General features: G+C 43.2%; 1 protein-coding gene across 3 annotated transcripts in view; it reads left to right on the top strand.

Moving 5' to 3' along the window:
* The first annotated feature begins 3,976 nt into the window (after positions 1-3,976).
* Positions 3,977-12,266, top strand: part of LOC127652119 (von Willebrand factor A domain-containing protein 7-like) — a 31,984-nt gene continuing 23,694 nt past the window's right edge. The window contains exons 1-2 of one of the 3 annotated variants that reach the window (XM_052138172.1): positions 3,977-4,113; positions 11,960-12,150. The gene's annotated coding sequence lies outside the window, so the exon portion shown is untranslated. Of the gene's footprint in view, positions 4,114-11,726; positions 11,876-11,959; positions 12,184-12,266 lie in introns of those variants that run through there. The other 2 variants (XM_052138171.1, XM_052138173.1) reach the window with 2 other exon arrangements.

The following is a 12,266-nucleotide window of genomic DNA, read 5'->3' as shown; positions in this document are numbered from 1 at the left end:
ATGTTGGGTTTTATTATCCTTATGGTGAAAATACACACACACACACACACACACACACACACACACACACACACACACACACACACACACACACACACACACACACACACACAGTCATGTTGTGTTTCCATGTTTTATGGGGACTTTCCATAGACATAATGGTTTTTATACTGTACAAACTTTATATTCTATCCCCTAAACCTAACCCTACCCCTAAACCTAACCCTCACAGAAAACTTTCTGCATTTTTACATTTTCAAAAAACATAATTTAGTATGATTTATAAGCTGTTTTCCTCATGGGGACCGACAAAATGTCCCCCACAAGGTAAAAAATTTCGGGTTTTACTATCCTTATGGGGACATTTGGTCCCCACAAAGTGATAAATACACGCTACACACACACACACACACACACACACACACACACACACACAAAATGTGATTAGGTTAAGTTCCAGGTGAAAACAAAACGGGGGGTTCCCCAGCTGGTCTAGCTGGTCTATGGAGATTGTCAAGCTGGTACTCAGCTGATTTAGCCATGAGTCGAGCTTGTTCCCCGTTTCAACAGGCAGCTTATCTGGTCTGGGGCAAATTAAAAGCTATTCATGAAACACAAAAGGATGACTGAAACTCAAATAACCATAACTATATCCTTGCGTGCGAGTGTAGAATGAGCTGCATGAGAGCAAATAAAAAGTGAAAAATGAAAAATTCATGCCTGTTACATGCCTCTTGCAAATAGATAAACAGGACTGTTCAGATTGGAATGATGATCAAGTTCATTCCAGCACTACTCTAAAATGAGGTGTGCACATGAAAACTAATTCCAGACATCACAGATAAAGAAAAAAGTGTCAGTCTGTCATCGCTTCAGCCTGTAATCAACATTTTAGAGAGGAATGTTGATTAGCATGAGACTTTTATATTTCAAATCTGAATTTCAGTGGTCTAAATATATATATATATATATATTCAGTATCTCACTAAAGTGAGTACACCCCTCACATTTTTGTAAAGATTTGATTATATCTTTTCATGTGACAACGCTGAAGAAATGACACTTTGCTACAATGTAAATTAGTGAGTGTACAGCTTGGATAACAGTGTACATTTGCTGTCCCCTCAAAATAACTCAACACACTGACATTAATGTCTAAACCGCTGGAACCAATTAGCCATTTTCCCTCCCCGGTGTCATGTGACTCGTTAGTGTTACAAGGTCTCAGGTGTGAATGTGGAGCAGGTGTGTTAAATTTGGTGTCATCGCTCTCACACTCCCTCATACTGGTCACTGGAAGTTCAACATGGCACCTCATGGCAAAGAACTCTCTGAGGATCTGAAACAAATAATTTTTGCTCTACATAAAGATGGCCTAGGCTATAAGAAGATTGCCAAGACCCTGACACTGAGCACAGTGGCCAAGACCATACAGCGGTTTAACAGGACAGGTTCCACTCAGAACAGGCCTCGCCATGGTCGACCAAAGAAGTTGATTGCATGTGCTCAGCATCATATCCAGAGGTTGTCTTTGGGAAATAGACGTATGAGTACTGCCAGCATTGCTGCAGAGGTTGAAGAAAGAAGAAGAAAGCTTGCAAACAGTTTGCTGAAGACAAGCAGACTAAGGACATGGATTACTGGAACCATGTCCTGTGGTCTGATGAGACCAAGATTTGGTTCAGATGGTGTCAAGTGTGTGTGGAGTCAACCAGGTGAGGAGTACAAAGACAAGTGTGTCTTGGCTACAGTCAAGCATGGTGGTGGGAGTGTCATGGTCTGGGGATGCATGAGTGCTGCCGGCACTGGGGAGCTACAGTTGATTGAGGGAACCATGAATGCCAACATGTACTGTGACATACTGAAGCAGAGCATGATCCCCTCCCTTCAGAGACTGGGCCGCAGGGCAGAATTCCAGCATGATAATGACCCCAAAAAACAACCACTGCCTTGCTAAAGAAGCTAAGGGTGAAGGTGATGGACTGGCCAAGCATGTCTCCAGACCTAAACCCTATTGAGCATCTGTGGGGCATCCTCAAATGGAAGTGGAGGAGCACAAGGTCTTTAACATCCACCAGCTCCATGATGTCATCATGGAGGAGTGGAAGAGGACTCCAGTGCAACCTGTGAAGCTCTGGTGAACTCCATGCCTAAGAGGGTTAAAGCAGTGATGGAAAATAATGGTGGCCACACAAAATATTGACACTTTGGGCCCAATTTGGAAATTTTCACTTAGGGGTGTACTCACTTTTGTTGCCAGCGGTTTAGACATTAGACATTGTGTGTTGAGTTATTTTGAGGGGACAGCAAATTTACACTGTTATACAAGGTATACACTCACTACTTTACATTGTAGCAAAGTGTCATTTCTTCAATGTTGTCATATGAAAAGATCTTATCAAATATTTACAAAAATGTGAGGGGTGTACTCACTTTTGTGAGATACTGAATATATATATACATACATACATACACTGGTGGGCAAAAGTTTGGAACAATGTATGGATTTTGCTGTTTCGGAAGGAAATTGGTACTTTAATTTACCAAAGTGGCATTCAACTGATCACAAAGTATAGTCAGGACATTACTGATGTAAAAAACAGCACCATCCCTATTTGAAAAAAGTAATTTTTGATCAGATCTAGATCAGATCAGTGCGTGTGTGTGTGTGTGTATATATATTATATATAGATATAGAGTCATCATGGTATTATTATACATGGAAGTGGAGCGTTGTTCTAGCGGGAAGACCAGCAGGTGTACATAATCACATCATTAGCTGGGTAACTCCTAGCCAATCGCATGTAAGCCATTGCTTTATAAGTCTGTTCACAATCTATCACATTGCTGGTTCGGTGTGCTATACTGCAACCTCCACGTCCCCACCACCACCAGTTGAGCCCTGTCCCGCAGGGGGTTAGGCTCCTCGCCCTGCCTTCTATCTCCGGCAGGACATGACGGTTCCGGGTACAACTCCCTCGGACTGCCGGACGGGACCTACGCCAAAGAGAGAGACATTACCTCCCATTTTACATCTATCAAATAAATGGCATCTCAAACTTCACTCAAGCCTGCGTGTCTTCCCGATAGAACTGATATTATTGCCATCTGATACCATTGTTCTGCCATAGTATTTTGCCACAAAGGCATTTTACAGTCCTAAATACAAATGGCAGAATAGTAAAATAAATGTATATTAATATGAAATAAAATGTAGTAGGCTTGTCTTCTAAGAAAAGTGTATTTGAATAAATTGAATAACAAATTAGGTCTGCATGGTCAGACAGCATTTGATCAATATCATGTGCTACGTACAGGTCTGGACTGGTAATCTGACATACCGGGCATTTTCCTGGTGGGCCGACGCACTTTCAGGGTCAGATCGGGGCGGATTTGCCATCGGAAGAGGCTAGCGGGCTGGTGGGTCGGCCGCGAAACTGACCGAATGTGCCGTGATAAGCTAAAATGAGGCGCCGCATTATGCAGAACGGACCACAAAACAGCGCCGCGATATGCAGAATAGGACAGTGGACACCAACTTTAGCACCCCCCAATGTTCTCTTTACAATCATATTTAATTTGGTTGTTGTCTGATTTTGTCATATTAAAGATGGTTTCTATGCAAAAAAATATATAATTATGTGTGTAGTTAAATTTTCAACCCATTTCAACTCTTTTCACACAAAATAAAAGTACACATAAAGGAGAAATTCTTTAGGGCACTTTCATTCACATGTAACCCAGTGTAATAATTCAATAGATATTTTTATTTGTATTTTATTTTATGTAATTGTTATAATGAATATAGTTGTGAATTAGCACCCTGTTTGTTAAGTTGATGGTGTATTTATTATTTTTGTATTTTAACATTTCTATGGTTAAGCCAATCGTGTTCACCTACTGTGTTGGATGTCCAATCAGTGCTCTGTGTCAAGTGTAAAGGGGAGGACATTAGAAGAAGAGACGGAGAGTAAGAGGGAGAAGAGCGTGCAAGCATTTGGTGTTGAAATGTTTCACAAATATATAGCGTGAAAAATGCTGTAGTGTGTTACAATTGTGTCTGTAGTTAGTGTGTTGTCATATCGAGAACTGAAACTGATCCTACAGCGACGGGTAAGAATTATTTCTTAACGAAATATTCTTGTGCTGTTGTTATTCAAACGCCATTAGCTAATACAGTGAATGGACTCTTTACAGAGACTGAACATGGTCTAGCTTGCTCAGTTGGACTGTGTGTTCATCTAACGAGTCGTCAGTATGAAGATTCGTGGTAGTTACTGAAGAGAATGACACCAGATAGACCTCTGAGCCACCGGGAGCGCTCAGAGTGCCTCTGGCCCCGACGGAATCACCGCGATCACGGGCGTGATGACATCTAACATCAGGAGGTGAAACATGCTCTTCTGAATAGAGCCTAAAAGGTATTTTTTTCTGTGTTTATTGCTCTGTGTTGAGTGAAGAGGTCTTATATTTTTTTGACCACCACGCACCCCAGCTACGAACAGGCCTGCAACGTTTATACTGAAGCATTTATACTAATATTGCCGGCATATTTTGTGAAACTGAGAGAGTTTGTGGACTCATATTTAAAGGTACATACATAAATAAAAACAGTGAGAAAGATAAATATTTAAAACTGTGTTTTGATCTGTTGGGAGCAATTAGTGAATTTGTTAAATGTATTGAATTCATATTGTGTATGTACATCTTTGTGTTTTTTTGTTTGTTTGTATTTTATATTTCTAAAGACAATTGAAACTTTATTCATTTTACTTTCATATTAGTAAATTGTAAAAATGTTTTATACTTGAGTGTTTTCAGTGTGTTAACTTGAGTTAACTAAGTTACTTTAGTTAAATTGCTGAACGGAGATATAAATCCCACTTTATTCTTGTGTATAGTAATACATTTAATGCTTAAGGGACCCAAGGAAAGGAGTAACCTATACAGTTACAAAACATAAAAGTAAAAGTGAGTAAATAATCAAAGTTGATTAATACGAACTCAGGGCGCTCCCTTGTATAACCGTAAAGGAAAGGGTTAAAAGCGCTATATAAATTGGAGGCACCGCTGGGATCCTTGGGTGTCCCATCACAGTTGTGTGCAGCAAAAGAAGAAACAAAACAAGTCTCAGTGGTAATACAATTGTCACTAAGTGACGATGACTGCTCATTCTCCATATCCTGAACTAGTGGGTGAGCTTAAGGGATGGTGTTGAGGAGAAATGATCAATGAAGCACATGCGCTAATGGTAATTGTCCCCCAAGATATTGACATTTCTCGGATTGAAGACACCCTCCAAGCTGTTAAAATCTGGGGCGAGTACCCTTGAGAGGACGAATGTACAACAGCAGACTAGATAGTTTGACTGTTTTATGTGAATGTAAATAAGTCGTAGACCCTTCCAAAGTCCCTCCCGATATACTTCCCACAGATGGAACTGTAGCCTGGCCGATTGTCATTATGACTCAACGTCCAGTTTCACAAAGTGCTCCCCCTAGTGCAGTGGCTGATTTACATAATGATAGTAATGATAGCAATGTTCAGACATTGTTGGACGCACATGATGGCTCCGCTGAGTCCATTATTCGTGCAGTAGGGGATTTGCTATCTAAGATTGAAAAACCTGTGGGCGATAGCAGTAGTTATCATCGCCTCCGAGTTTTCTCTGGGACGGTACCAACTCCCATGGGAGAAGAGCCTTTAGAACATTGGCTCGAACAAGCTTGTCTTATGGTAGAGGAAAGTGATTGCTCTGCCAAAGAGAACATTGCTTGGAGGCCATCGAAAGTGTTTTTGGTACTGCTGAATCAGGGGAAGAGCTACATATAGCTTTTCAGTTGATGCAGCAACAACCCAGTGAGAAACTTTCTGACTTTCTTAGAAGGCTGGAACAATCTTTGACTAAAGTCATACAGCGAGGTGGTCTGTCTATTGGCTCTGCAAACCGAGCTAGAGTGGAACAGTTACTCCGAGGAGCAGTTGCTTCTGATCTAATGCTTGTCAACCTCAAGCTAAGGGAAAGGAAGGAATGCCCTCCATCCTTTTTAGAGCTGTTGAGTGAGATTCACATTGAGTAAGAATATGAAGCCTCTAGGGCCAAGCTAAATTCCACTGTGCATAAGGTCCATGCTAAAGCAGAAGAGAACAGTAAGCCGACCGAGATACAGACCTTAAAAACTGAGTTGAAGGAACTAAAAGCTATGTTCGCTTCTTTGGCAGCCACCCCTCGCACCACTGTGAAAGATGAAGGGGTGTCAGCATGTCCAGTCATAAAGACTACAACATTATAAAGTTGTCCTAACCCTGAAGTGACAGCACTGAAAAAACAGCTCAAAAGACTGCAACAGAAGGTACAAGGTAAAAATGTAATTGCACCTGTCACATCCTTACCTGTGGAGACATCCCGTAATTGGTGTAGTAATTCTAAGCCAAATAAGTTCAGTGAGGCAGAAGAATATTACTGATACCGCTGTGGAGAAAGCGGACATTTTGCTGCAAAATGCAGAAATCCTGAAAACCAAGCCACAGTCATTCAAAGGTTAATCCAGTCACTGAAAAAAGCAAAAGGTAGAGACTTGCACTCACCTGAATCAGATGCCCGCACAACTGACTGTTCAGTGAAGCAGAGTGCAGTAGGCATACAAAGACAAAAGCACCTTCCAGAGGGGTTGGTAGGCCCAACGTCGATTGTCCAGTTGAAAGTGAATGGACAGGCATGTGAAGCTTTGCTAGACAGTTGCTCGCAAGTAACAATAATTTTCGAAGACTGCCACAAATGCCATCTGTCCGGCATTCCCATCCACCCCGTCACCGGTTTGGCCATTTGGGACTTAAGCGAATCCAGTTATCCCTATTTGGGTTATGTGATGGTAGACATAGAGTTCCCAGAAAAAATCACAGGAGCTCAGGAAACCCTTTCCGTCCTGGCTTTAATCTGTCCAGGACTGTGTAGGGTGGGGTTGGACCAAACCCCAGTTATTCTGGCCACTAATGCTAACCTTTTCAAACGCTTGGCCCGGCTGTGTAGGGAAAGTGCTGGAGTGGACATTGCGCAGACCTTGGGCATCAATGTTGGTCCCACTTCCGAAGACTTGTCGTGTGACACTGCTAAGGTCTCCAGTGAAGAAGTTGAAGTCGGCAGTGTAATATGGATTGGCCCTGGCTCCTTGTCTTTGTCCCCTGGAGGGGATTGTTTGGCAATTTGTAAGGTAGAGCTAAAAGAGCCCTTGGGAGAAGAGGTTCTGCTAGTAGAGGCTTCTTCACATGCCACACCTCCAGTTGGAGTGTTACTGCAGCGTATGGTAGTGCCACATTCGGAAATAGATGCCAATCATTTTCCTGTACTGATGCAGAATGAATCCATGAAGGACACAGTTATTCCTGTAGGAGCAGTGGTGGGTCACTTATATCCAACAGATCCTGTAACCCTAGCCGCAAAGACAGGAGAATTTGATACAAACCTCATTAACTTTGGAGACTTTCCCATTCCTGAGACATGGAAACAGAGGCTCAGGCAGAAGTTGTCAGATAGAGCTTGTGTGTTCTCACTACAAGAGTGGGATGTGGGGTTGGCGAAAGGAGTAGAACACCACATTCAGTTATCTGATACTAGGCCCTTTCGTGAACGTTCTAGACGGTTGGCTCCAGCAGATATTGATGATGTGCGAAGGCACCTTAAGGAGCTTATGAAAGCTGGCATCATCAAAGAATCGTGAAGCCCCTACGCCTCCCCTATTTTAATAGCCACAAAAAAAATGGAAGTGTGAGAATGTGCATAGACTTTAGCACACTTAATGCCTGTACAGTGCCAGACCAGTATACTACTCCTCGCATTGACGATGCATTAGACTGTTTGTCCGGGAGTAGATGGTTTTCAGTCCTAGACCTCAGAAGCAGCTATTATCAAATTGCTATGTCCAAAGAGGATAAGGAAAAAAACGCTTTTATTTGCCCCTTAGGATTCTACCAGTTTGAACACATGCCACAGGGCATTAATGGGGCGCCAGCTACTTTTCAATGCTTGATGGAAAAAGCTGTTGGAGATATGAACCTTCTTCAGGTCCTAGTCTACCTGGATGACTTGATTGTCTTTGGAAAGTCACTGGAAGAGCATGAGGAAAGAATTCTAAAAGTCTTAGACTTGAGGAAGTCGGTCTAAAAGTGTCATTGGACAAATGTCAATTCTGTCAGACCAAAGTGAAGTATGTGGGACATATAGTGTCGGATGAAGGCATTGCAACTGACCCTGACAAGGTTAAGGCTGTCAGCACCTGGCCGCAACCTTGAGATATTTTCTTGGTTTCTGCGGGTATTACCGTAGGTTCATAGCCAAATACGCTGCAATCGTCAGACCACTTACTGAGCTCACAAAAGGTTACGCACCCACCCAGCGAAGTAAAAAGTTTGACAAAGACAAATCCAAGACCTACTTGAAAGAGTCTGAGCCCTTCGGAGACAGATGGAATCAGTCTTGTACAGATGCCTTTCACCAGATCATACAGTGTCTCACTAATGCCCCAGTCCTAGCTTTTGCGGACCCCAACAAACCCTACATCTTGCATGTAGATGCCAGTTTAAAAGGTCTAGGTGCTGTGTTATATCAGGAGCATTCTTCCGGTCTGCAGCCCGTAGCATTTGCCAGTAGAAAACTGAGCAATTCAGAGCAGAGATATCCTATCCACCAGTTGGAATTTCTTGCCTTGAAATGGGCAATTGTGGATAAATTCCATGATTACCTATATGGAGCCAAATTCACCATACGTACTGACAATAATCCACTTACGTACGTTCTAACCACTGCCAAGCTTAATGCCACTGGACATCGCTGGCTTGCAGCCTTAGCCACTTATGACTTTGATGTGTTGTATAGGCCGGGCAAAAACAACATAAATGCAGATTTGCTTTCCCCGAAACCTGGCAGGAGAGGAGAGCGCTGAGGGTTGGCAAAGCATTTTGGAGACAGGAGTAAAATCCATATGCCAGCGTGTTCATGTCGACCTAAAGCCCAACTGTGGCAGCGGGGGCGTGGTCAAGCGCCCATCCGGGAGAGGAAAGCGGTAAGGGCGCTTACACCTGAGCTAAATTATGCACCTGTCTCTAATTCCAGTGAGTACGAGGAGAGCGGCATAACAGAACCTCCAGATTTCTGCCGTGCGCTCAAACAAATCGAGGAAAGCCTCAGGATCATCTGCTGCCTCCATCTTCTGCAACGTGGGCGGGGCCAGCGTAGCGCGGGTGTCCGGGTTGCGGTTGTGGCCGATGCGGTCTCCTGGCTGAGGAGGCTCTGGATGGCGTGCCGGTCCTCTGCCTGAGCCCGCATGATTTAAAAAAACCGGCGGTCTTGGTCCTGCCGGAGCTCAAGCAGGGATTGCTGGTGGCTTCGGTGTAACATCGCGAGGGACTGGAGGACCTCCGCCAGCTGGGAGGACTCTATGGGGCGACCTTTCTCCATGCTTGGAATTTTATTTATTTATTATTTTTTAAGTTCCCGGGTTTCGGCACCAGTGTAAAACCCTCACGGGAAGGATGACAGGAAACGAGGCTCCAACTAAAAGGTAAGGCTTTAATTTGGCGTCTTTCTCACAATAATGTACAATGATCTCACACAGAATAATCTAATATGGTACAGTACAAGCACACTGGGTTCGCTTGTCGGGCCTCCCTGACTGGAGGCTCTGTGTCTGCTTTTATGCCGCTCTCCTCGTGCTCACTGGAATTAGAGACAGGTGTTAGGCATAATTTAGCTCAGGTGTAAGCGCCCTTACCGCTTTCCTCTCCTGGACGGGCGCTTGACCACGCCCCCGCTGCCACACCAACAAATCACCTAGGTATGTTGAATAATTAGGAGCCTCACCTGAGTGCATCCCTGATGTGTACGCTTTTCCTGCTCAACTGAGTTGTGACTGTTTGGAGCAGAAATCTGTGGGCGAGTTGGTTAAAGCCCAAAAGAGTGATGTTGTTCTGAGACAAGTAATTTAAGCTTTGAGGCAAGGAAAATGGCCTACAGATATAAAAGTGAATTCTGAGTTGTGGCTCATGAAACGTGAGGAGAATAGACTTATATTGAAAGAGGGTTTGCTTTACAGAAACAGTAACACCCTCGGTAGGAGAAGTTTCCCAGCTTGTCCTGCCTACTGAATTCCGAGAGGCTGTGTGCAAGTTGTTACATGATGATATGGGTCACCTGGTCATAGAAAGAACCACTGATCTCATCAGGAGTATGTTCTACTGGCCCAAAATTGCTTTTGAGGTGGAACAATATATTAAGAATTGTGGGGAGTGCCTTACTCGCAAAACACCTTGCACTAAAGTTGCTCCTTTACACCAGATTACTAGCAATGGACAGATGGATCTGGTCTGCATAGATTTCCTCTCACTAGAGCCAGATTCCAAAGGGATAAGTAACATCTTGGTGGTCACTGATCATTTTACACGATATGCCCAGGCGTTTCCCTCAAAGAATCAGACTGCTCGCGCCGTAGCCAAGATCTTAGTGGACAAGTATTTTGTGCACTATGGCTTGCCCACGAGAATCCATTCTGACCAAGGGCGTGATTTTGAGAGTCTACTAATAAAAGAGCTCTTGCTGCTATTGGGTATTCGCAAATCACGCACCACACCATATCATCCTCAAGGTGACCCTCAGCCTGAGAGGTTTAATCGCACCTTGCTCTCAATGTTGGGAACCTTAGGATGTGAGAAAAAGCGTCAGTGGAGTCAGCATGTAGGGTATCTTGTTCATGCTTATAACAGAACAAAATGTGACAAAACGGGGTACTCTCCCTAGGTGAAACCTGAACAGGGTAGAGGAGGAGTAAAAACCATGCATCGCGATCACCTCCTACCAATTGGACAGTCTGTGAGAATGCATGAGAGTTCTGTTGGTGATGCACCACCTGAGAAGATAAAAAGACATTCAAACTCAGACAAAACACAAAAGAAAGTGTCAAAAGAACCCCAAAAACACTTACCTGAGTTGACAGAATCCTCAGAGTCGGAGTGTGAAATGTTTACTGTGCCTTACCAGACTTACATGAACAAGTTGTTGCAAAGTAGGGTGACAAGGGACCGATCTCCTATCTGCGCTGCAGATGAGCAAGAGGCTCGTAGTACTGATCAGGATGAAAGTGATCAGGCTGAAGAGGAGTGCAATGATTATGACATTGTCGCTGATGCAGAGTCTGAACAGGAAATCGAACCAGACACTGTGAAGCAGCTCCCTGAAAAGCAGAGCTTAAGACCAAAAGCGGTTATGCCTCCTAGTCAGAGATACTGTAGTAAGATACCTGTAAAGCCAGTTATAAGACTGACCTACGATAAGCCAGGAGAATGTAGTGACCACCCAATTGAAATAGTCCATAGAGGGATCGTTATTAAAATAGGTCAATAGGTTAATCTAATGGAAGGAGTAATAAAGTATACACCCTAAGGTTTTGATTAATGTTTTGAGTTAAATGTCTGATGAGGACATTCAGACAATTAGAAAGGGGAAGGTGTAACCCAGTGTAATAATTCAATAGATATTTTTATTTGTATTTTATTTTATGTAATTGTTATAATGAATATAGTTGTGAATTAGCACCCTGTTTGTTAAGTTGATGGTGTATTTATTATTTTTGTATTTTAACATTTCTATGGTTAAGCCAATCGTGTTCACCTACTGTGTTGGATGTCCAATCAGTGCTCTGGGTCAAGTGTAAAGGGGAGGACATTAGAAGAAGAGACGGAGCGTAAGAGGGAGAAGAGCGTGCAAGCATTTGGTGTTGAAATGTTTCACAAATATATAGCGTGAAAAATGCTGTAGTGTGTTACAATTGTGTCTGTAGTTAGTGTGTTGTCATATCGAGAACTGAAACTGATCCTACAGCGACGGGTAAGAATTATTTCTTAACGAAATATTCTTGTGCTGTTGTTATTCAAACGCCATTAGCTAATACAGTGAATGGACTCTTTACAGAGACTGAACAGGGTCTAGCTTGCTCAGTTGGACTGTGTGTTCATCTAACGAGTCGTCAGTACGAAGATTCGTGGTAGTTACTGAAGAGAATGACACCAGATAGACCTCTGAGCCACCGGGAGCGCTCAGAGTGCCTCTGGCCCCGACGGAATCACCGCGATCACGGGCGTGACGACATCTAACATCAAGAGGTGAAACACGCTCTTCTGAATAGAGCCTAAAAGGTATTTTTTTTCTGTGTTTATTGCTCTGTGTTGAGTGAAGAGTTCTTATATTTTTTTGACCACCACGCACCCCAGCTACGAAC

The sequence above is a fragment of the Xyrauchen texanus genome, chromosome 11 (assembly GCF_025860055.1).
Source record: "Xyrauchen texanus isolate HMW12.3.18 chromosome 11, RBS_HiC_50CHRs, whole genome shotgun sequence".
NCBI classification, from domain to species: Eukaryota; Metazoa; Chordata; class Actinopteri; order Cypriniformes; family Catostomidae; genus Xyrauchen; species Xyrauchen texanus.
The sequence above is the reverse complement of the archived record's forward strand: the minus strand, read 5'-3'. Positions and strand labels throughout refer to the sequence as shown.